General features: G+C 38.9%; 1 non-coding gene across 1 annotated transcript; it reads left to right on the top strand.

Annotated features, from left to right (window-relative positions):
* Positions 1 to 9,975: 9,975 nt before the first annotated feature.
* LOC112793798 (small nucleolar RNA R71) lies at positions 9,976 to 10,083 on the top strand. Its single transcript, XR_003198491.1, has one exon. It is a non-coding gene; the product is annotated as a small nucleolar RNA R71 (small nucleolar RNA).
* Positions 10,084 to 23,788: the final 13,705 nt, after the last annotated feature.

Below are 23,788 nucleotides of genomic sequence, written 5' to 3'. Positions count from 1 at the left end.
TACATTTATAGCTCAGTTGGCTAGAGCGTTGGCTTATGTTCTTGGCAATTGCGTATCTTCTTTTTAAACTCTTTTTCAAAAATAATTTTTCTTTGACTGAATCTTGTGCCAAACTTTAAGTTTGGTGTTTTCTTGTTAATTTTCTTTTATTTTCAAAAATTTATTTTGGATTTCTAAAAATTTTAAGTTTGGTGTTCTTTCTTTTGTTCTTGTTGTTCTTGTGAATTTTCAAGGTGTTCTTGAGTCTTCCTTGTGTTTTGATCTTAAAGTTTTTAAGTTTGGTGTTCCTTGGTGTTTTTCCTCCAAAATTTTCGAAAACAAGGAGCATTAGATCTAAAAATTTTTAAGTCTTGTGTCTTCTATGTGTTTTTTCTCTTTCATCATAAAATTCAAAATTCAAAAAAATCTTTTCTAACTAATTTTAAGCCATCTTTTCAAATTTTTTTTAAAAAAATTTAGATTTCAAATTCAAAAATATCCTAACTACTTTCTCTCTCCTTACTTTTTCGAAAATCTCCATAAAATATTTTTAAATTTTTTATTTTATTTTCGTTTGTATTTATTTTTATTTTCATTGTCGTCTTTATTTTATCTTATTTTATTATTATTATTTCGAAATTTTTATATATAATAAAATAAATAAAATAAATTCACATCATCTCCCTTTCTTCATTATGGACTTAAGTGGAAATGAACAGTCCAGAAGGACTCTGGGGTCATATGCTAACCCCACTACTGCTTCATACGGGAATAGTATCTGTATACCCTCCATTGGAGTCAGTAGTTTTGAGTTCAATCCTCAGCTCATTATCATGATGCAGCAAAGTTGCCAGTATTTCAGTCTTCCACAAGAACCTACAAAGTTTCTGGCACAGTTTTTACAAATTGCTGACACAATACATGATAAGGAAGTAGATCAGGATGTCTATAGACTATTACTATTTCCATTTGCTGTAAAAGACCAAGCTAAGAGGTGGTTAAATAACCAACCTAAAGACAGCATAAAGACATGGAAACAGCTGTCAGAAAAATTCCTGAATCACTATTTTCCTCCAAAATGGATGACACAGCTAAGGCTGAGCATCCAAGGCTTTAAACAAGGAGATAATGAATCCCTTTATGATTCCTGGGAGAGATACAGAGAGATGCTAAGAAAATGCCCCTCTTAAATATTTTCAGAGTGGGTGCAGTTAGACATCTTCTATTATGGGCTTACAGAGAGAGCTCAAATTTCTCTAGACTACTCAGCTGGTGGATCTATACACATGAGAAAGACAATAGAAGAAGCTCAAGAGCTCATTGATACAGTTGCCAAAAATCAACATCTATACCTGAGCAGTGAACCTTCCTTGAAAGAAAAGACCAAAACAGTAACTGCTGAACTCAGTCCTGCAGAATAAGTTACTGAATTCAATCAGCAACTGGATTTTCTAACAAAATAGCTAGCCGAATTCAAGGAGATACTACAAGAAACAAGAATGGATAATATGAATATGAAAGTACAGTTAAAGCAAATAGAACAGCAGTTATCAAAACAAATAACAGAAGAGTGCCAAGCAATTCAATTAAGAAGTGGGAAAACATTAAATACCTCACTTCAAGGTAGCACGAAGCCAAGAAATGATCAAACTACCCAAAATCCATTTGAGGACAGTAAGAGCCCAGAGAGGAATAATTCTGGCGCTCAAACGCCAGAAAATAGGTGGAAAGCTGGCGTTGAACGCCCAAACCATGCTCAGTCCTGGCGTTCAATGCAAAAAATAAGCAAGGAATTGGTGTTGAACGCCCAAAGGAAGCACAGTTCTGGCGTTCAAACGCCAGAAACAGGTAAGGAGTTGGCATCTAACGCCATTCCAGCTTCCACCCCTGGCATTCAAACGCCAGTGGGAGATCAGACACATACAAGTGCTGATAGCAACCCCTCTAAAAAGGCTTCTCAACCCACATCTGCAGGCAATAAACCTACAGCAACTAAGGTTGAGGAATACAAAGCCAAAATGCCTTATCCTCAGAAACTCTGCCAATCGGAACAAGATAAGCAATTTGCCCACTTTGCAGACTATCTAAGGACTCTTGAAATAAAGATTCCATTTGCAAAGGCACTTGAGCAAATACCTTCTTAAGCTAAGTTCATGAAAGAGATCCTAAGTCATAAGATGGATTGGAGGGAAACTGAAAAAGTTTACCTCACTAAAGAATGTAGTGCAGCCATTCTGAAAAGCTTACCTAAGAAGCTTAAAGAACCTGGAAGCTTTATGATACCATGCACATTAGAAGGTACTTGTACCAAGCAAGCTCTATGTGATCTTGGGGCAAGTATCAACATAATACCTGCATCTACTATCAAAAAGCTTGGGTTGACTGATGAAGTCAAACCAACCCGGATATGTCTCCAACTTGCTGATGGCTCCATTAAATACCCATCAGGCGTAATTGAAGACATGATTGTCAAGGTTGGGCCATTTGCCTTTCCCAATGACTTTGTGGTACTGGAAATGGAGGAGCACAAGAGTGCAACTCTCATTCTAGGAAGACCTTTCCTAGCAACTGGACGAATTTAAGTTGAATGAGGACGAGTTTAAGTTGAATGTTGTCAAAGCTATACAGCATCCAGACACCCAAAATGACTGCATGAGCATTGATATTATTGACTCTCTGGTAAAAGAGGTCAATATGACTGAGAGTCTCAAATCAGAGCTAGAGGATATCTTTAAAGATGTTCAGCCTGATCTGGAGGAACCAGAGAGAATAATAAAACCTCTAAAAATCCCTCAGGAAGAGGAGAAACCTCCCAAACCCGAGCTCAAACCATTACCACCATCCCTGAAATATGCATTTCTGGGAGAAGGTGATACCTTCCCTGTAATCATAAGCTCTACCTTAGAGCCACAGGAAGAGGAAGCACTAATTCAAGTGCTAAGGACACACAAGACAGCTCTTGGGTGGTCCATCAGTGATCTTAAGGGCATTAGCCCAGCCAGATGCATGCACAAAATCCTATTGGAGGGTGACGCTAAGCCAGTGGTTCAACCACAGAGGCGGCTAAATCCAGCCATGAAGGAGGTGGTGCAGAAGGAGGTCACTAAATTACTAGAGGCTGGGATTATTTATCCTATTTCTGATAGCCCCTGGGTAAGCCTTGTCCAAGTCGTCCCTAAAAAGGGTGGCATGACAGTGGTTCATAATGAAAAAAATGAACTGTTTCCTACAAGAACAGTTACAGGGTGGCGTATATGTATTGATTATAGAAGGCTCAATACAGTTACCAGAAAGGATCATTTTCCTTTACCCTTCATAGACCAGATGCTAGAAAGACTAACAGGTCATGAATACTACTGCTTCCTGGATGGATATTTAGGTTATAATCAAATTACAGTAGATCCCCAAGATAAAGAGAAAACAGCATTCACATGTCCATCTGGAGTATTTGCATACAGAAGGATGCCATTTGGCCTGTGCAATGCACCTACGACCTTTCAAAGGTGCATGCTCTCAATTTTCTCTGATATGGTGGAAAAATTTCTGGAAGTCTTCATGGATGACTTTTCAGTATTTGGAGACTCATTCAGCTCCTGTCTTGACCATCTAGCGCTTGTTCTAAAGAGGTTCCAAGAGACTAACCTGGTTTTAAACTGGGAGAAATGTCACTTTATGGTGACTGAAGGAATTGTCCTTGGGCACAAAATTTCGAACAAGGGAATAGAAGTGGATCAAGCTAAGGTAGAGGTAATTGAAAAATTACCACCACCTGCCAATGTTAAGGCAATCAGAAGCTTTCTGGGGCATGCAGGATTGTGTAGGAGGTTTATAAAGGATTTTTCAAAAATCGCCAAACCTCTGAGTAATCTGCTAGCTGCTAACACGCCATTTATCTTTGACAATGAGTGTCTGCAGGCATTTGAAACTCTGAAAGCTAAGCTGGTCACAGCACTAGTCATCTCTGCACCAGACTGGACATTATCATTTGAATTAATGTGTGATGCCAGTGACCATGCCATTGGTGCAGTGTTGGGACAAAGGCATGACAAGCTTCTGTACGTCATTTATTATGCCAGTCGTATTCTAAATGACACACAGAAGAACTACACAACCACAGAAAAAGAGTTACTTGCAGTGGTTTACGCCATTGACAAGTTCAGATCTTATTTAGTAGGATCAAAAGTGATTGTGTACACTGACCATGCTGCTCTTAAATATCTACTCACAAAGCAGGATTCAAAACCCATACTCATAAGATGGGTGTTGCTTCTGCAAGAGTTTGATATAGAAATAAGAGACAACAAAGGAACAGAGAATCAAGTAGCAGATCACCTGTCCCGAATAGAACCAGTAGAAGGGACGTCCCTCTTTCTTACTGAGATCTCTGAAAACTTTCCGGATGAGCACCTCTTTGCCATCTAGGATGTCCATGGTTTGCAGACATTACAAACTACAAGGCAGTGAGATTCATACCCAAAGAGTATAGTATGCAGCAAACAAAGAAATTGATCACGGATGCAAAGTACTATCTTTGGGATGAACCATATCTCTTCAAGAGATGTGCAGACGGAGTAATCCGTAGATTTGTGCCTAAAGAAGAAGCACAGAAGATCCTCTGGCACTGCCATGGATCACAGTATGGAAGACATTTCAGAAGTGAGCGAACAGCTACAAGAGTCCTCCAATGTGGCTTCTACTGGCCTACTCTCTATAAAGACTCCCGAGTGTTTGTACTTAATTGTGACAATTGCCAAAGATCTGGCAATCTGCCTCACAGTTATGCCATGCCTCAACAAGGGATCTCGGAGATTGAGTTGTTTGATGTATGGGGTATTGACTTCATGGGACCTTTCCCACCATCATATTCAAACACTTACATTTTGGTGGCAGTGGATTATGTATCCAAATGGGTGGAAGCTATTGCAACACCCACTAACGATACTAAGACAGTGCTGAAATTCCTCCAGAAACACATCTTCAGCAGATTTGGTATCCCTAGAGCACTAATCAGTGATGGGGCACTCATTTCTGCAATAAACAGCTTTATCCTACTTTGGTTCGATATGGAGTTAGCCATAGGGTAGCTACTCCATATCATCCACAGACAAATGGGCAAGCTGAAGTCTCTAATAGAGAACTTAAAAGAATCCTGGAACAGACTGTGATTAACCATAGAAGGGATTGGGCAAGAAGCTTGGATGATGCTCTATGGGCATACAGAACAGCATTCAAGACACCTATAGGAACTTCTCCATACCAGCTGGTGTATGGAAAAGCCTGTCACTTGCCAGTGGATCCATGATGGCCCGATCCACAGTAACTTTGGATCGGTTGCTAGTGGGGATGATGGAGCGTTGGATGAACTCCAACCATCCTCTAGCCACAGGCTTAAGGTCCAGTCTTCTCAATTGAACCGGCTTGCCTTTTGAGTCTCTTTTCCATTGAGCTCCTTCCACACATATGTCCATAAGGACTTGGTCCAACCTTTGATCAAAGTTGACCCTTCTAGTGTATGGGCGTGCATCTTCTTGCATCATAGGCAAGTTGAATGCCAACCTCATATTTTCTGGACTGAAATCTAAGTATTTCTCCCGAACCATTGTAAGAAAATTCTTTGGATTTGGGTTCATACTTTGATCATGGTTCCTAGTGATCTATGCATTGGCATAGAACTCTTGAACCATTAGGATTCCGACTTGTTGAATGGGGTTAGTCAGAACTTCTCAACCTCTTCTTTGGATCTCATGTCGGATTTCCAGATACTCATTTTTCTTGAGCTTGAAAGGGATCTCAGGGATCACCTTCTTCTTGGCCACAACTTCATAGAAGTGGTCTTGATGGGCTTTTGAGATGAATCTTTCCATCTCCCATGACTCAGAGGTGGAAGCTTTTGTCTTCCCTTTCCCTTTTTTAGCGGTTTCTCCGGCCTTAGGTGCAATAAGTGGTTATGGAAAAACAAAAAAGCTATGCTTTTACCATACCAAACTTAGAATATTGCTCGCCCTCGAGCAAAAGAAGAAAGAAAAGAAGAAGAAGAAGAAAATATGGAGGAAAGGGAGAGAGATGTGTATTCGGCCAAGGGGGAAAAGAGAGGGTTGAGTTGTGTGAAAATTAAGTAGGATGGAGGGGTTTATATAGTGGAGGGAGATGGTATTATTTCGGCCATTTAGGGTGGGTTTAGGTGGGAAAGAGATTTCGAATTTTGAAGGTAGGTGGGGTTTATGGGGAAGAGTGGATGGATGTGAGTGGTGAAAAGGTGATGGGGAAGAGAGATTGAGGTGATTGGTGAAGGGTTTGGGAAAGAGTGTTTATTAGATTGTGTGAAAAAGAGAGAGAGGGTGAGTTGAGGTAGGTGGGGATCCTGTGGGATCCACAAATCCTGAGGTGGATCCTGAGGTGTCAAGGATTTAACATCCCTGCACCAATTAGGTGTGTAAAATGCCATCTCTATGCAATCCTGGCGTTTAACCCCAGATTGATGCTTATTTCTGGCCTTAAGCACCAGCTCTATGCCTGTTTTGGGCGTTCAACGCCAGTCTGCAACATGTTTCTGGCGTTGAATGCCAGTTCTCCTCAGGGTGTAATCCTGGCATTTAAACGCCAGACTGTTGCTTGTTTCTGGTGTTCAACGCCAGATCCATGCTCTGTTTTGGCGTTGAACGCCAGCCAGATGCTCCTTACTAGTGTTTAAACGCCATAAGCCCTTCCTCCAGGGTGTACTGTTTCTTCTGCTGTTTTTGATTCTGTTTTTAATTTTAGCATTTGTTTTGTGACTCCACATGATCATGATCCTAATAAAACATAAAAGAACAAAAAAATAAAATTAGATAAATAAAAATTGGGTTGCCTCCCAATAAGTGCTTCTTTAATGTCAATAGCTTGACAGTGGGCTCTCATGGAGCCTCACAGGTCATCAGGTCAATGTTGTGGACTCTCAACACCAAACTTAGAGTTTGGATGTGGGGATTCAACACCAAACTTTGAGTTTGGCTGTGGCCTCCCAACACCAAACTTAGAGTTTGATTGTGGGGGCTTTGTTTGACTCTGTACTGAGAGAAGCTTTTCATGCTTCCTCTCCATTGTTACAGAAGGATAGCCTTGGGCTTTAAACACAAGGTAGTCTCCATTCAATTGAAGGACTAATTCTCCTCTGTTAACATCAATCATAGCTCCTATTGTGGCTAGGAAGGGTCTTTCAAGGATGATGCATTCATCCTCATTCTTCCCAGTCTCTAAGATTATGAAATCAACAGGGATGTAAAGGTCATTAACCTTTACTAACACGTCCTCTACTAATCCATAAGCTTGTCTTTCTGATCTGTCTGCCATCTCTAATGAGAATGTGGCAGGTTGTACCTTAATGATCCCCAGCTTCTCCATTATAGAGAGTGGCATAAGATTTATGCCTGACCCTAGGTCACACAGAGCCTTCTTAAAGGTCATGGTGCCTATAGTACAGGGTATTAAGAATTTACCAGGATCTTGTTTCTTTTGAGGTAACGTTTGTTGAACCCATGTATCTAGTTCACTAATGAGCAAGGGAGGTTCACCTTCCCAAGTCTCATTACCAAACAACTTGGCATTCAGCTTCATGATGGCTGATAAATGAATTTTTGCCGGCAGAGAAATTATCGAGTAATCAATCGTAGTATAGTCTAAACCGACGCAAAATCCATCATCAAACAATTCTACAATCTATAACCGAGAGTATTAGTCCCGAGTCGTTCTTCCCTAGGAATGCTACAAGGATGCATGTTATTGGTTAAGTGGTCTTTTGTGGCTTGAAGAGTGTGGCATAAAAATGCTAATAAAAGAAAACAACAATCAATCAATATTAAAAGCCTTGGCCAAGGTTGAACATTGGAAGTTCCATCACTATAGCTTCCTTCAATTGTGATAACAAAGGAGTGTTGCTTCACTTAGTTAACCCCTAATTATAGAGGAAAGTCAAGTAAAAGTAACTAACTTGAGTCACAAGTCCTAGCCTTACCCTAGGGAAGTCTAGCTTTAGTGCACTCTAAGTCAATTAGCAATTCTCAATTCTTAATCAACAATTGACATCCATTATTCAAGTGTCTCCAATGACTCAACCACTAGGCCAAGTGAAGGGATGCTACTCCATATCTAAAGTTGGCATTTTCTCAAACATTTGGTGAGCAAGAATGAAAGACATAGTAAAATTGAGAAGAGGTTTAGAATCAAAGTGATTCAACACAAGAGATTAACAACAATCAACAATGAACAACAATGAAAATGAGATCTTCAATGAATTAATAGAATCAAAAACAACAAAGTTAAACCTAAGATCTATGAGAATTGAACAATTACAAACACTAATTGAGATTAGAGAAGATGATCTACAACATGAACAAAGTAAAGTGAGAGTTGCAATAGATCTCACCAAGGAATGGTTGAGAATTGAGAAAATGAAGATGAATCCTAGAGAGAGGTTGGAGTTTCTCTCTCTACAAATGTAACTAACTAAAAATATCTAAAAAAACTTGTAAAATGAGTCTATGGATGTGAATGTGTGTCAATCCCCTTCAATCCTTGGTTCTTATATGCAGTTTGGCGCCAAAGTTGGTTGCTGAAACCTTCCAAAATCGCCAGGCACGTGTTGTAATAACAGAATCACGTGCGGACTACGACGCGTGCGCGCACGGTACGCGTGCGCGTCCCTGGCTAATTCTGCGATGTGCGCACGAGCGCCTTGTGCGCGTACGCGTGCTTGGCCGAGATCAATTCTTTGGCTTTTTTTGTGCTTTCCTCCACTTGCATGCTTCCTTCCTTGCTTCCTTTGATCCATGCCTAGCCTATTTCACCCTGAGATTACTAGCAAACACATCAAGGCATCTTATGGAATCAAGGATGAATTAAAATTATCAAAGTAAAGGCTAAATTCAATACAAGATAAATTCATAGGCTAAATGTGACAAAAGGTTATCAAGACACTCTAAATTCAATACAAGATAAACCCTAAAAATGGGGTTTATCAATGGCTCCTATACATTGAGCAACTTGCTCTCCAGTTACATCTTCATCCTCTTCAGAGGAAGAATAGTCTTCAGAGCTCATGAATGGCAGAAGGAGGTTTAATGGGATCTCTATGGTCTCTATATGATCCTCAGATTCCTTTAGGTCCTTAATAAAGAACTCCTTCTTGTCTGGGAGACGTCCCATGAGGTCTTCCTCATTGGGATTCACGTCCTCCCCTTCCTCTCTAGGTTCGGCCATTTTGATTAAGTCAATGGCCTTGCACTCTCTTTTTGGATTCTCTTCAGTATTGCTTGGGAGAGTACTAGGAGGAGTTTCAGTTACTTTCTTACTCAGCTGGCCCACTTGTGCCTCCAAATTTTTGATGGAGGACCTTGTTTCACTCATGAAACTTAAAGTGGCCTTAGACATATCAGAGACTATGTTTGCTAAGTTAGAGGTGCTCTGCTCAGAATTCTCTGTCTGTTGCTGAGAAGATGATGGAAAAAGCTTGCTATTGCTAAGCCTATTTCTTCCTCCATTATTAAAGCCTTGTTGAGGCTTTTGTTGATCTTTCCATGAGAAATTTGGATGATTTCTCCATGAGAAATTATAGGTGTTTCCATAAGGTTCACCCATGTAATTTACCTCTGCCATTGCAGGGTTCTCAGGATCATAGGCTTCTTCTTCAGAATATGCCTCTTTAGTACTATTGGATGCATTTTGCCATCCATTCAGACTTTGAGAAATCATGTTGACTTGCTGAGTTAACATTTTGTTCTGAGCCAATATGGCATTCAGAGCATCAATCTCAATAACTCCCTTCCTCTGAGGCGTCCCATTATTCACAGAATTCCTCTCAGAAGTGTACATGAATTGGTTATTTGCAACCATGTCAATAAGTTCTTGAGCTTCTGCAGGTGTTTTCTTTAGGTGAATGGATCCACCTGCAGAATAGTCTAGTGACATCTTAGAGAACTCAGATAGACCATAATAGAATATATCCAAAATGGTCCACTCTGAAAGCATGTCAGAAGGACACCTTTTGGTCATCTGCTTGTATCTTTCCCAAGCTTCATAGAGGGATTCACCATCTTTCTGTTTGAAGGTCTGAACATCCACTCTAAGCTTGCTCAGCTTTTGAGGAGGAAAGAACTTAGCCAAGAAGGCCGTGACCAGCTTATCCAAAGAGTCTAGGCTATCTTTAGGTTGTGAGTTCAACCATGTTCTAGCTCTGTCTCTTACAGCAAAAGGGAAAAGCATGAGCCTGTAGACTTCAGGATCTACTCCATTAGTCTTAACAGTCTCACAGATATGCAAGAACTCAGTTAAAAACTGGTAGGAATCTTCTGATAGAAGTCCATGGAACTTGCAGTTCTATTACATTAGAGAACCTAGTTGAGGTTTCAGCTCAAAATTGTTTGCTCCAATGGCAGGGATTGAGATGCTTCTTCCATCAAACTTGGAAGTAGGTGTAGTATAGTCACCAAGCATCCTCCTTGCATTATTGTTGTTGGGTTCGGCTGCCATATCCTTTTCTCGTTTGAAAATTTCAGTAAGGTTGTCTCTGGATTGTTGTATTTTAGCTTCTCTCAGTTTCCTCTTCAGAGTCCTTTCAGGTTCAGGATCAGCTTCAACAAGAATGCCTTTTTCCTTGTTCCTTCTCATATGAAAAAGAAGAGAACAGAAAAGGAAGAGGAATCCTCTATGTCACAGTATAGAGATTCCTTTATATTAGTAGAAGAAGAAAGGAATAGAAGAAGGAAAAGAGTTAAGAATCCAAACACAAGGGGGAAGATAGGTTCAAATTCTTGAGATGAAGAGAAGTGTTAGTAAATAAATAAATAAATAGAAGAAGATGAGAGGGAGAGAATTTTGAAAATTAATTTTGAAAAAGGGTTAGTGATTTTCGAAAATTAAGAGAAGAATTAAAATTAAAATTAAAATTTGAAACAATTATTTAATTAAGAAAGTTTTAAAAAAGAGGGAAGAATTTTCGAAAATTATAGAGAGGAAGTAGTTAAGTGGTTTTGAAAAAGATAAGAATTTTAAAACAAATAAAAAGTCAATTAGTTAGTTGAAAAAGATTTAAAAATCAATTTTAAAAAGATAAGAAGTTAGAAAAGATATTTTGAAATTGATTTTGAAAAAGATATGATTTGAAAAAAGATATTTTTAAAAGATATGATTGAAAATGATATTTTGAAAAAGATTTAATTTTTAAAATTTAAAATTGATTACTTGACTAACAAGAAACTAAAAGATATGATTCTATAATTTGAAAATTGAACCTTTCTTAACAAGAAAGTAACAAACTTCAAATTTTTGAATCAATCACATTAATTGTTAGTAAAGTTTTCGAAATTTTGAAATAAAGGTAAGAAAAAGATTTTGAAAAATAAATTTTTAAAAATTTTTGAAAATCATAAAAAAAATGAAAAAGATTTGATTTTTGAAAAAGATTGTGAAAAGATAAGATTTTTTAAAAATTGAAATCTTGACTTGACTAACAAGAAACAACTAATTTTAAAATTTTTTGACTAAGTCAACCAAGATTTCGAAATTTATGAGAGAAATAAGGAAAAGATATTTTTTTGATTTTTGAATTTTTAATGATGAGAGAGAAAAACACAAATTTGACCCAAAACATGAAAATTTTGGATCAAAACCAACGATGCATGCAAGAACACTATGAATGTCAAGATGAACACCAAGAACACTTTGAAGATCAAGATGAACATGAAGACTTATTTTTGAAAAATTTTCAAGAAAAGAAAAACATGCAAGACACCAAACTTAGAAATTTTTCATGTTTAGACACTATGAATGCAAGAATGCATATGAAAAACAACAAAAGACACAAAACAAGAAAATTTAAAGATCAAACAAGAAGATTTATCAAGAACAACTTGAAGATCATGAAGAACACATGCATGAATTTTCGAAAAAAGAATGCATAAACTTTAAAAACATGCAATTGACACCAAACTTAAAATTTGACTCTAGACTCAAACAAGAAACACAAAATATTTTTGATTTTATGATTTTATTAATTTTTTTTGTTTCTTTCAAAAATTAATTTTTTGAAAAACGAAAAAGAGAAAAAAAAATTTTTGAAAGATTTTTGAAAACTTTTTGAAAAGAAAATTACCTAATCTGAGGAACAAGATGAGCCGTCAGTTGTCCAAACTCAAACAATCCCCGGCAACGGCGTCAAAAGCTTGGGGCACAAAATTGTGATCATCAACAATGGTGCCAAAAACATGGTAGCACCCTCCAACGTGAATCACACTTTGTCACAACTTCGCACAACTAACCAGCAAGTGCACTGGGTCGTCCAAGTAATAAACCTTACGTGAGTAAGGATCGATCCCACGGAGATTGTTGGTATGAAGTGATGCCAGGGCATCTATGCCAGTTTCACTGACCTTTTCATTACTGTTTTAGGTTAGTTTCATGCATTTTCTTAGTGAATAAGGCAAGTTTTGGATGAAAATACACTTACACCTTGATTCAAGCAACTATTGTGAATTTCACATGATTTCATGAGGATTTTTGCTAGAATTGAATGATAAATTGATGATGCATAATCTCATGACTTTGGCTAGAGTTTTGATGCACTTTATTTGCTTGATTTTAGGACAAAAGAAGCAAGGAAGAACCACATTAGTACTCACGTTAATCTAGTTAACGTGACCACTAACGTGGAATGGTAAATAGCTTGCAATGTTAATGAGAAAAGTGATCACCAATAACGCCTGCGAAGCCATCATAAGCCCACGTTAATTACCACATTAACTAGGTTAACATGGTAGTTAACGTGGAGATAAAAGAAAGCTCCAACGTTAGTGGTAAACATGAACACCACAAACGTTCCATGATATGGCAATAACCCACGTTAAAAGTCACGTTAACTTAGTTAACATGAACTCTAACATGGAAGAGAGGAACAATGCCAACGTTAGTGACACTCACCTTTGTCACTAACGTTGGATCAAACTAGCATTGCCCACGTTAGTGGTCACGTTAAGACCACTAACATGAAAGTTAACGTGGAGCTAAGATTGATGAGCCAACGTTAGTGACACTCACCTTTGTCACTAACGTTGGAGATGGCATTCACTACCACGTTAGTGGCCATGTTAACTTAGTTAACGTGAGCTCTAACATGGAGAGTAGGGGCACCTGGAGTGTTAGTGACAAAGGTAAGTGTCACTAATGCTCTCGAAAGTGAGGGATAACCACGTTAAGAGCCACGTTAGTTACACTAACGTGAACTCTAACGTAGGGACAAAGGGCACAAGGCAACGTTATTGGGAAAGGTGAGTCCCAATAATGCTTGCGAAGGTTTACAAAGCTATGTTAATGGTCACGTTGGTGCCACTAACGTTGGAGTTAATGTGGGCTATATGGGGTTGGAACGTTAGTGAAAAATGTGATTGCCACTAACGTTCTCGAACCCACAATGTCACTTAACGTTAACTTCACTAATTCCCATGCCTAATTCATACTTCTCTGCAAGCTGAGCCCACTAAAGATTGTAACTGCTTCAACTCAAGATCTAAGGCCCACATCCAAGACTTGAAGAACTCACTAGAAGATCAAGAGAAGTAGTATATATAGGAGTAGTTTTGAACTATAGAGAAGCTTGGCACTTTGGAGAACTACCCTCTGTATATTTACTTTTCTGCTCTTTTAGCTAGTGATGTATTCTTTTCTGCCATTTTTCACTTCTGGAGCTTTGAACAACTAAACCCCTTTCATTGGGTTAGGGAGCTCTGTTGTAATTTGATGGATCAATTATAGTTTTCATTTCTCTTCTTCTTTCTTCTCTTTTGATTTACTAGAAAGCTTTCGATCTTAATTCAACTGGTTAGTTGTCTTGGAAAAGAAACTATCCATAATTGGATTTCCTCTGAGCCTTGGAAAAGGGATGTGGAGATCATGCTAGAAATGCTTTCTCATGTTGGACCAAATTGGGGTCTGGGCAGATATAGTGACATGTAATCTTCCCAACACTTTGATTTGGAAATACATGTGGTATAATCAGTGACCACACTTCATCTCTCCCCATGAGCAATTAAATCAAGGAATTGGGCAATTGTTCAAGCTTAGAGAGATTGGGTTGCCAAGGAATTGGAACCCAATCACCTAAGATTGCCAAGGAGATCAATAGATACTTTGATTGAGGAAGAGATGAAAATGAATTTGATTTGGAGAATACAACATCTCCTGAGCCCAATGAATTCCCCATTTCTGATCTTACCCATTCTCTTTACTTTCTGCCATTTATTTTCATGCTCATTTCTCCAAATCCCCATTTAAGATTCTGCACTTTATTTTCTGCTATTTACTTTCCCGCCATTTAAATTTTCTGCAATTCTCAAACTACATTCTGTTTAGCTCAACTAGCATACTCTTCCAACTAAAGTTGCTTGACCAATCAATCCCTGTGGGATTCGACCTCACTCTATTGTGAGTTTTTACTTGACGATAATTTAGTATACTTGCCGAAAGAAAATTTGTTGAGAGACAAGTTTTCATGCATCAAGTTTATGGCGCCGTTGCCGGGGATTGATTTTGTATCAACAATGATTAAGTTGGAAGTTCACTAGATTGAGCATTTATCTTTTGTTTGTTCACTTTATTCAGTTGTTTATCTTTAGTTTGTTTTGTTTCTTCCTCACCCCCAATACCCTCTCTATTTTCTTTCTTTCTTTATTATTATTTACAATTCTGCTCACTAACCCACTAACTGTTTGATAATTTGTACCACTCACACTAACAATAACTCTAACAAGAATAACCTCTTCATTTCATCTCTTGCTGTGTGTTGTTACTTGTATGACATGGAGAAGAAGGAGAGCTTCTGTAATGACCTTACTTCTAGCATGTCTAGATCATACTAGAAATTGAATGTTACCAACTTGTTTTTCCTTTTCTGTATTATTAATTAATAAATATAAGCATGTACGTTGTTAAAACACCGCAAATTTTACAAGTAAATTTTTTTTAAAACAAGAATAATTTAAAGTCGCATACCCTCCATATATCAAGGGATAATTAAACATTCACATACATAAAACAAAATATAACGGAATATGGAGTAACACACTATAATATACATCATGTTACAGAAGTGACTCAGTTATATAAGCATATAGCTATAGTACAGCACCCCTAAGTCAGTGACTCATATAGTATGTACATATATGTACATAAGACGTCCCAGGGCCTGGCCTGACCAAAAGCCCCTAAGCTGGCACCCAGGCTAGCCTAACTCTATGATATGCCTATTCCCTCTAATCATGCTAACAAAAGTGAGGGAGACACTCTAATGTACTGAAGTTAGACTAGGCGTCTCAAAAAAAAATCTCCTCAATCCTGGTCCAGAGTACCTCACGGAAAACCACCAGGCAAATGGTGATGCTCGCCTGCTGGCACCTCGCCTGGCTCATCGTCATCGCTGTCAGAGGAGATAACTATGAAGTTAGGATCTTCTTCTTCCTCGTCCTCTTCTTCTGACGGAGTGATAGCAGAGGAACCACTGCTGGCCACAAGAACCATAAAAGGATAGCTACCAAACAAAATACAATCGGGAGAAGGAGGTGGCACCTCCATGATCTGATCATACTCATGTCACTGCTGCTCATCAAAGACTGGAGGCTCGATCGGCTCAGGTAAAGGATCAAGCTCGGGTGGCAACACAGGAACACCCCACTCATCAAGGACAAAAGGTGCAGGAGGTGACTCATGCATAGGCTGGGTATGTATAGGCTCATCAGGTAGAGGAGGTTCAGGTGGAGGAGGATAGTCAGGTGGAGGTGGCATCTGCTCCTCAGGATGAGGTATCCCAGGCCCGCCGGGGTGTAACCAAGATAAAGGAAAATCATAGGGTGCATCAGGATTAAAGTATGCTATCCTAATAGGGTATTGGAAAGGTCTACCACGAACTACATAATTACGGATACGAGGTACCGCACAGTAGATGTAATACTCGCCGCGCACCGGGTCTTCATGGATGTACGGTGGATCAATCTCATAGAATAGGACTCCTGTGTCCATCTGTAGAGGTGTAAGGGGTAAGAACTAGGGAGTTCTTAGTAAGGTCGGGGTTTACAGTTAAGTTCATTTATAATGTCCGTGGTCATAGAAGTATAAATAAATGTAGAGTAATATGTACATAACAGCAACATAAACTAACACATGAACAAGAGAGAAAATAGGAAGTAAATGAACATTCACACATTAATATGCAATCACACAGTTATGCTCAAACAAATAAGGAATAGAACAAGAACACAAGAAGATAAGCAATAAATAATGCACAAACAAGTATGATGCATGTCTATCCCTACTGTAGGTAATGAGCTCATTTGTCGGTTTCGACCCGCACCCGACGCAATCCGACCCTCCAAGTGAGATAGGGCTTTCCCAGAACTTAATCCCAGATTAAGTACCGCATACCCTCTACCAAGTGCTCTCGACTTGCAGGGCTGGTATTTGCTCAGGTCTCAATATACCGCAGGTATGCGAGTCAGGCCTCTACCAAGCATTCAGCTTGCAGAGCTGGTACTACTCTACCGCAGCCTGTCTGGGAAGCAACATCACAATACGGGCGTCCCCGCACAACACTCACAAGCATTGCCCGAAGGCTCATAATTCACATATAACCATACTTTCCATCACTTAGCAATCATCATAAATCAAGCATTACAACATCACAGAAAGCTCATTTTACAATTCTCTGTTTACTCTGTAAGGTCAGGTACACAGCTATATCACTTTTAACTCCTTTTCTTTTTAACATAAACACAGGTTTCAAAATCTTGTTTCTTTACCTCATGTACCTCAATATCTTCTCTTATACCTCTTCTTAGGTGTTTAGTAAAGGAAATTAGAGAATTCTGGACTCAAAACTACCTTGCTGAGGCTTTTAGGAAAAACTGTCTTTTTATCAATATTTTATTATTATTAATTAAATAATATTATTATTAAAATAATATTATTAATAAAATAATATATTAATATTTTATTATTAAAATAATAATATTTTATTTAACTTTCAAAAATTGCATTTTAACCCCGGACTTCTTGGAAATTGCACTCTGACCCTATACCTTTTAATAATTGCACTTTAGCCCCTCAATTTTTGATTAATTAATTTTCAACCCCAAACTTTAATAATTTCATTTTGACCCCAAAACTCCATGAATACATGTTTTCATGTTCTTCCAAAAACCAAAAACATTTTTCCAAAAGTTCATCAGATTTCTGCTTGATTTTCAGCTAGTTTTTCAATCTTTTCGGAAACCGATTTGAACCCGATTTTTATCAAACCAAAGAGAAACTTTTCAGCCATTAAATGCACATCAAATAAGCATCAAAAATCATGATTTTCATTGCTAGAATGTCACGTTTTCCAGCAGCAACAACAGCCACTTCAAAACCATCATAAACATGATTTTCAAGCATTAAACAACAAGATTTCATGATCAAACCATCACACAAACACCCAGAATCAAACCTCAAGCAACAAGATCTGATTTAACACTTCAAGAACACAGCCAATCATTGATTAATTTACCAAACCTTACCTCCTTTGCTGCTGTCCAAGATTGCACCAAAAACAAGCTTCCAGAAGAACTTTTACGCCTATTTTAACATCAACAACAACTTTAGACTCTTATGAACCATGAAGGCTGAAGCTTCATGATGATGAAAAGAAGGTTTTCCTCACCTTAAGGTAACTAGAAATCATGTTTTCTTGGAGCTTTTGGTGATTGAATAAGAGATCCTAAGAGAAAACATGAAGAAAACATCATTAGCTTAAGGAACCACCATGGCCGAACCTTCAAGGAGGAGGAGCAGCCTTCATACCTTGATTTACTCCATGAAAAGTGACATAGAAATGAAGAGGAGGAAGAGGTGAACACTTTGGTAAGATTAGATTTTTGATAGGGGTTCCGGTTTGAGAAAGAACGAAGAAAGAAGCTCAGATGTTCATGGAAGTTTCATGGTTTTCTTTCATGGTGTTCTAAGATTTTCCAAGAACAAAATGATAGCCAAGCTGTCCAAGGGAGGCCGTGGATTTTGGATGATGATTATCCAAAAGTTACTTGTCAAAATATCTCAGAAAAGGATAATTACTAAAGCTAGATGTATTAGAACTTAAGTAATTACACTGCTAATGGATAAACATTAAGTTACTTAGTGTAAATGACACTAGTAACTGGATAATCATAAGAATAAAAGATATATGAATAAGCATTAGCAGTGCTAAGTTCATCTAAGAATGCCGGTATTATCCGTTACCGGTAGATTTCTAGCTCAGTAGAGAAGATAATAATATAATATTCGGAATAAAATAATAATATATGAATATTATATTAATATAATTTTTCTCTCAAAATTCGTGACCGGCTCGTCACATAGAGACTAACCACGGAAATCAGAATTTTGAAATTCGGGCCCGAAGTGGCTCAAAAATGCAACTCTTCGCGACGTGCCTTCTTAGATTAGGAGAGGTGTCCTGTGCAATCAAGCTGCTGACTCAGCAGCTTGATGACGCAGCACCTGTGCAGTGGAGGTGCTTATATGCATAGAAATTCCTAAAAATTCTGTAAAAATTCCGTTTGATCCCGAAAAAGCGCCGTTTCTTCAGGGCTAGGCCGTTACATTCTACCCTCCTAAAAGAAAATTTTGTCCTCCAAATTTTAATTACCTGAAAAGAGAAACGGGTAGTCTGTTCTCATCTTGTCTTCCAGCTCCCATCTGTACTCTTCAGTCCCAGTTTTTCCCCATGCTACCTTAACCAATGATACTGTCTTGCCTCTAAGCTATTTGTCACTTCGTTCCACAATCCTGACTGGTAGGGTTTGATATGTCAAGTCGGCTCGCAGCTGTACTATCTCTGGTTGTAAAACGTGGCCTTCGTCAGGATTATACTTTTTGAGTTGTGAAACATGAAAAACATCATGAAGATTTGACAAATAAGGAGAGAGAGCTACTTAGTATGCTACTGGACCGACTCTCTTAAGAATTTGAAAAGGACCTAAGTATCGTGGATTCAATTTCTTAGTCCTAAGAGCTCTACCTATTCCAGTCGTAGGTGTCACTCTTAAGAAAATATGGTCACCTTCGTTAAATTCTAAGGGCCTACGTCTAATATCTGCATAGCTCTTTTGTCGACTTTGGGCAGTTTGAATCTTCTCTCAAATGTGCTTAATCCGTTCGGTAGTTTCTTGTACCAAGTCTGGCCCCAAAATCCTGCCTTCCTCCTTGTCATACCAGCATAATGGTGATTGACACTTTCTTCCATAGAGGGCCTCATATGGTGCCATTCCGATACTCTGTTGATAACTGTTGTTGTAGGCAAACTCAATCAATGGCAAGTATGTGTCCCAGTTACCCTGTTGGTCCATCACGCAAGATCTCAACATATCTTCCAAGGTACGAATTGTTCGTTCTGTCTGTCCATCAGTCTGTGGGTGATATGCTGTACTTAAGTGCAACTTTGTCCCAAAAGCTTTCTGTAGAGCTCCCCAAAATCTAGAAGTAAACCTTGGCTCTCTGTCTGACACAATTGATGAAGGTATTCCATGCAATCGTATTATCTCCTGAATGTATAACCGAGCAAGTTTCTCCAAGCTGTGACCAATTTGAATTGGTAGAAAATGCGCTGATTTTGTCAATCGATCTACAATTACCCAAATTGCATCATGCCCCGCAGAGGTTCTTGGTAACCCAGTAACAAAATCCATCGTAATCTCTTCCCATTTCCATTGCGGTATCTCCAATGGTTGCAGGGTTCTAGGTGGCTTTTGATGTTCCACCTTAATCTTTTGGCAAGTGAGACACTTTGAAACATACGTTGCTACATCTTTCTTCATTCCCGGCCACCAGAACATCTTCTTCAGGTCTTGGTACATTTTAGTCGTTCCGGGATGGATAGAAAATCTGCTTTCATGAGCTTCGGTCAGAATGTTCTTTCTCAAGTCCTCCTGAGCAGGTACAAAAATTTTGTTCCTATATTTCCATATTCCCTCTTTATCTTGGCGTACCTCTTCCGGCTGATCTGCCTTCATCCGTGTTAACAATGCCAGCATTCCTGAATTTTGGGCTTGAGCTTGCTAAATAGCTATCTTAAAGTCAGATGTTACTTGTAGTTGCGCCATAACAATTCCTTTTGATGTCTCTCTCATTCCTAATTTTAAGTTTTCAAAGGCTGAGATCATTTCTTCTTCCTTGATCATCATCCAGGATATGCCCAAACTCTTCCGACTCAAAGCATCTGCGACTACATTTGCCTTCCCAGGATGATAGCTCAACTTAAAATCATAATCTTTTAAGAATTCCATCCATCGCCTCTGACTCATATTAAGGTCTTTCTGATCAATGATATACTTCAAACTCTTATGATCAGAGAAAACTTCAAATTAGGCTTCGTACAAATAGTGCCTCCAAATCTTAAGTGCAAAGACCACTGCTGCTAATTCTAAATCATGTGTCGAATAGTTCCTTTCGTGAGGTCTTAGTTGTCTCGAAGCATAAGCTACCACATTCCTATGCTGCATCAATACACATCCAAGTCCCTTAAAAGAAGCATCACAATACACCTCAAAAGGTTCCTGTGGGTCTGATAACACCAAAACTGGCGCCATCGTCAACCTTTCCTTTAAAGTTTCAAAGCTTTCTTCACACTTTTCTGTCCACTCAAACGGAACTTCCTTCCTAGTAAGGCGAGTCAAAGGTAAAGATATATGTGAAAAACCCTCGATAAACCGCCGATAGTATCCTGCTAACCCCAAGAAACTACGAACTTTTGTAACTGTCTTGGGTTGCTTCCATTGTACTACGGCCTCGATCTTTAAAGGATCTACAGTTATACCATCTCATGTGATCACATGTCCCAAGAATGCCACTTCTGTCGCCCAAAACTCACATTTCGACAATTTCGCATATAGCTTCCATGATCTTAATATTTGCAACACAATCCTCAAATGCTCTTCATGTTCTTCTTCTGTCTTGGAATAGATGAGGATATCATCTATAAAGACTACCACAAACTGATCTAGATACAGACAAAAAATGCGATTCATATAATCCATGAATACAGCAGGAGCATTAGTCAGTCCAAAGGACATAACCGTATACTCATAGTGACCGTACCTAGTTCGAAAGGCAGTCTTAGGTATATCTGATTCCTTCACCCGAATTTTATGGTAACCTGACCGCAAATCAATCTTCGAAAATACTGTCCCACCTCTCAGCTGGTCCATCAGATCATCTATCCTTGGGAGCGGATACTTGTTCTTGATTGTGATCTTGTTCAATTGCCGATAATCCACACATAACCTCATTCCACCATCCTTCTTTTTTACTAGTAACACTGGAGCTCCCCATGGTGATACACTCGGACGAATAAACATCTTGCCCAGCAATTCATCCAACTGCTTCTTTAACTCTGCTAGTTCCAACAGTGACATCCGATACGGTGCTATAAAAATTGGTCTGGCTCCAGGAACCAGATCAATACTAAACTCTATCTCTCTCTGAGGTGGGAACTCAGGTATATCATCCGGAAAAACATCAAGAAACTCCTTCACCACTCGGATTTGCTCCAAGTCTTGTTCATTAGTTTCTGAGCTAGCCGATAGTAGAACGTAACCCTCTAACCCACTATTACTAGAAATAACTCTTAGGGAATTCAAATAGAAAGTACAAGACTCAACTGGTTCAGTGTGCATTTCAGATGATGGAAATATAGCAATTCGTTTAAAACAATCAAGGAAAACATGATGCTTAGACAACCAATCTAGACCTAAGATAATATCTAAACCACACAAAGGCAAACAAACCAGGTCATGTATAAAAGTCCTAGCCTCAATAACAAAAGGCACCTGTTGACATACTTGACTAGTCAAGGCATTTTGAGATGTGGGTGTACGAACAATTAGATTATAATCTAACATGGTGAAATCTAATCCCAACTCATGCGCAACAGTCTCAGAAATAAATGAATGTGATGCACCAGAGTCATACAGTACAGTTAAGAGTCGAGATTTGACATAACACTGACCTTGGATTAGGGAGTCTGATTTCATTGCATCATCAGCAGTCATAGCAAACACACGTCCTTGCTATCGCGGCCTATCTATTCCTTGTACTGTCTTCTTCGGACAGTCCTTAGCCATATGTCCAGGCTGACCACAAGAAAAACAGATACGGCCTATAAGCTGACAAGGTCTACTTCCATGCTCCTTTACACACTGCCTACATACTGGTCGCATCTGCGCCTGCTGAGGTCGCTTACCCATATCCTGTCTCATTCTTCCTCCATTCCCTCCTGTAGGACGTGCATGAACATTTCTATTCTGATTGTACCTTCGTAAAGGCGTTGCTCCCTGCTTAAAATTTCTTCCCTGAGGAGCTGTATACCGATTATAATTCTGAAAAGAAGATCCTGGGCGATTCATCCGAGCTGCAGCTATCTTCTTAGCACAGTCCTCTACTAGCTGACTCTTATTAACCAACTCCGCAAAATTCCGTATTTCCAATGGAACCACTGAGTTCAACAAATCTTCACGAAGTCCTCCTTCAAATTTCAAACATTTCCACTCTTCGAAATCTGCTGGATTCCCTTGACAAACCTTGGAAAAACGACATAAATCTTCAAACTTCCTTGTATACTTAGCAATAGACATACTTCCCTGTTTTAACTGCATCAACTCCATCTCCTTTGCCTCACGAGTAGCTCTAGGGAAGTACTTCTTATAGAACTCTTCTTTGAAAGCATTCCAAAAAATATTACCCTCATCTTGCTGCAGTAAATGTTGAATGCCCTGCCACCAGTGCTAAGCATCCCCTTCCAACATATAAGTAGCAAATTCTACATACTGTTCTTCCGGGACATGCTGTGCCCTCAAGGACCTTTCTATGCCTCGGAACCAATTATCAGCTTCAGTTGCTACAGTCGTACCCTTGAACTTCGGTGGATTAACTTTCAAGAAAGCAGCTAATGTCATAGGCCTATCATGATTCATGTTATCTCCATCACCGTTCCCACCATTCTCACCGTTACGATCATTGTTACGCTCTCCATCACGTTCCCCCAGACGGTTAACTGCTCGGGTAGTAGCAGTCACAGTTTCACGCACAGCCTTAGCCATAGCGTGAATCGCAGCAAACAGATTATCATCGTTTCGCGGCGGATTGTTAACAGTAGACCCTTCCCGATCGCTACGTCTCTGTGGAGGCATCCGGATTCTGTTCACACCAAACAATCAATACCAAGGTGATTAGTCTTAATACCTCAAGTTGGGCATGAACATTATCAGAATGAAAGCACAAAGACATTCCTGCAACACATATCACATAGATACCCTATAAGCATGAGACACACCACAGAGCATGCAATAAAGCATGATTCAGTCCATTCCCCAGGCTCTAACAGGAAGAACCGCTCTGATACCAAATTGTAACGACCCAACTTCTAGCATGTCTAAATCATACTAGAAATTGAATGTTACCAACTTGTTTTTCCTTTTTTGTATTATTAATTAATAAATATAAGCATGTACGTTGTTAAAACACCGCAAATTTTACAAGTAATTTTTTTTAAAAACAAGAATAATTTAAAGTCACATACCCTCCATATATCAAGGGATAATTAAACATTCACATACATAAAACAAAAGATAACGGAATATGGAGTAACACACTATAATATACATCATGTTACGGAAGTGGCTCAGTTATATAAGCATATAGCTATAGTACAGCACCCCTAAGTCAGTGACTCATATAGTATGTACATATATGTACATAAGACGTC

The sequence above is a fragment of the Arachis hypogaea genome, chromosome 3, assembly GCF_003086295.3.
Source record: "Arachis hypogaea cultivar Tifrunner chromosome 3, arahy.Tifrunner.gnm2.J5K5, whole genome shotgun sequence".
Classification (NCBI taxonomy): Eukaryota; Viridiplantae; Streptophyta; class Magnoliopsida; order Fabales; family Fabaceae; genus Arachis; species Arachis hypogaea.
Note: the sequence above shows the minus strand (reverse complement) of the source record. Positions and strands in the feature narration are given on the sequence as shown.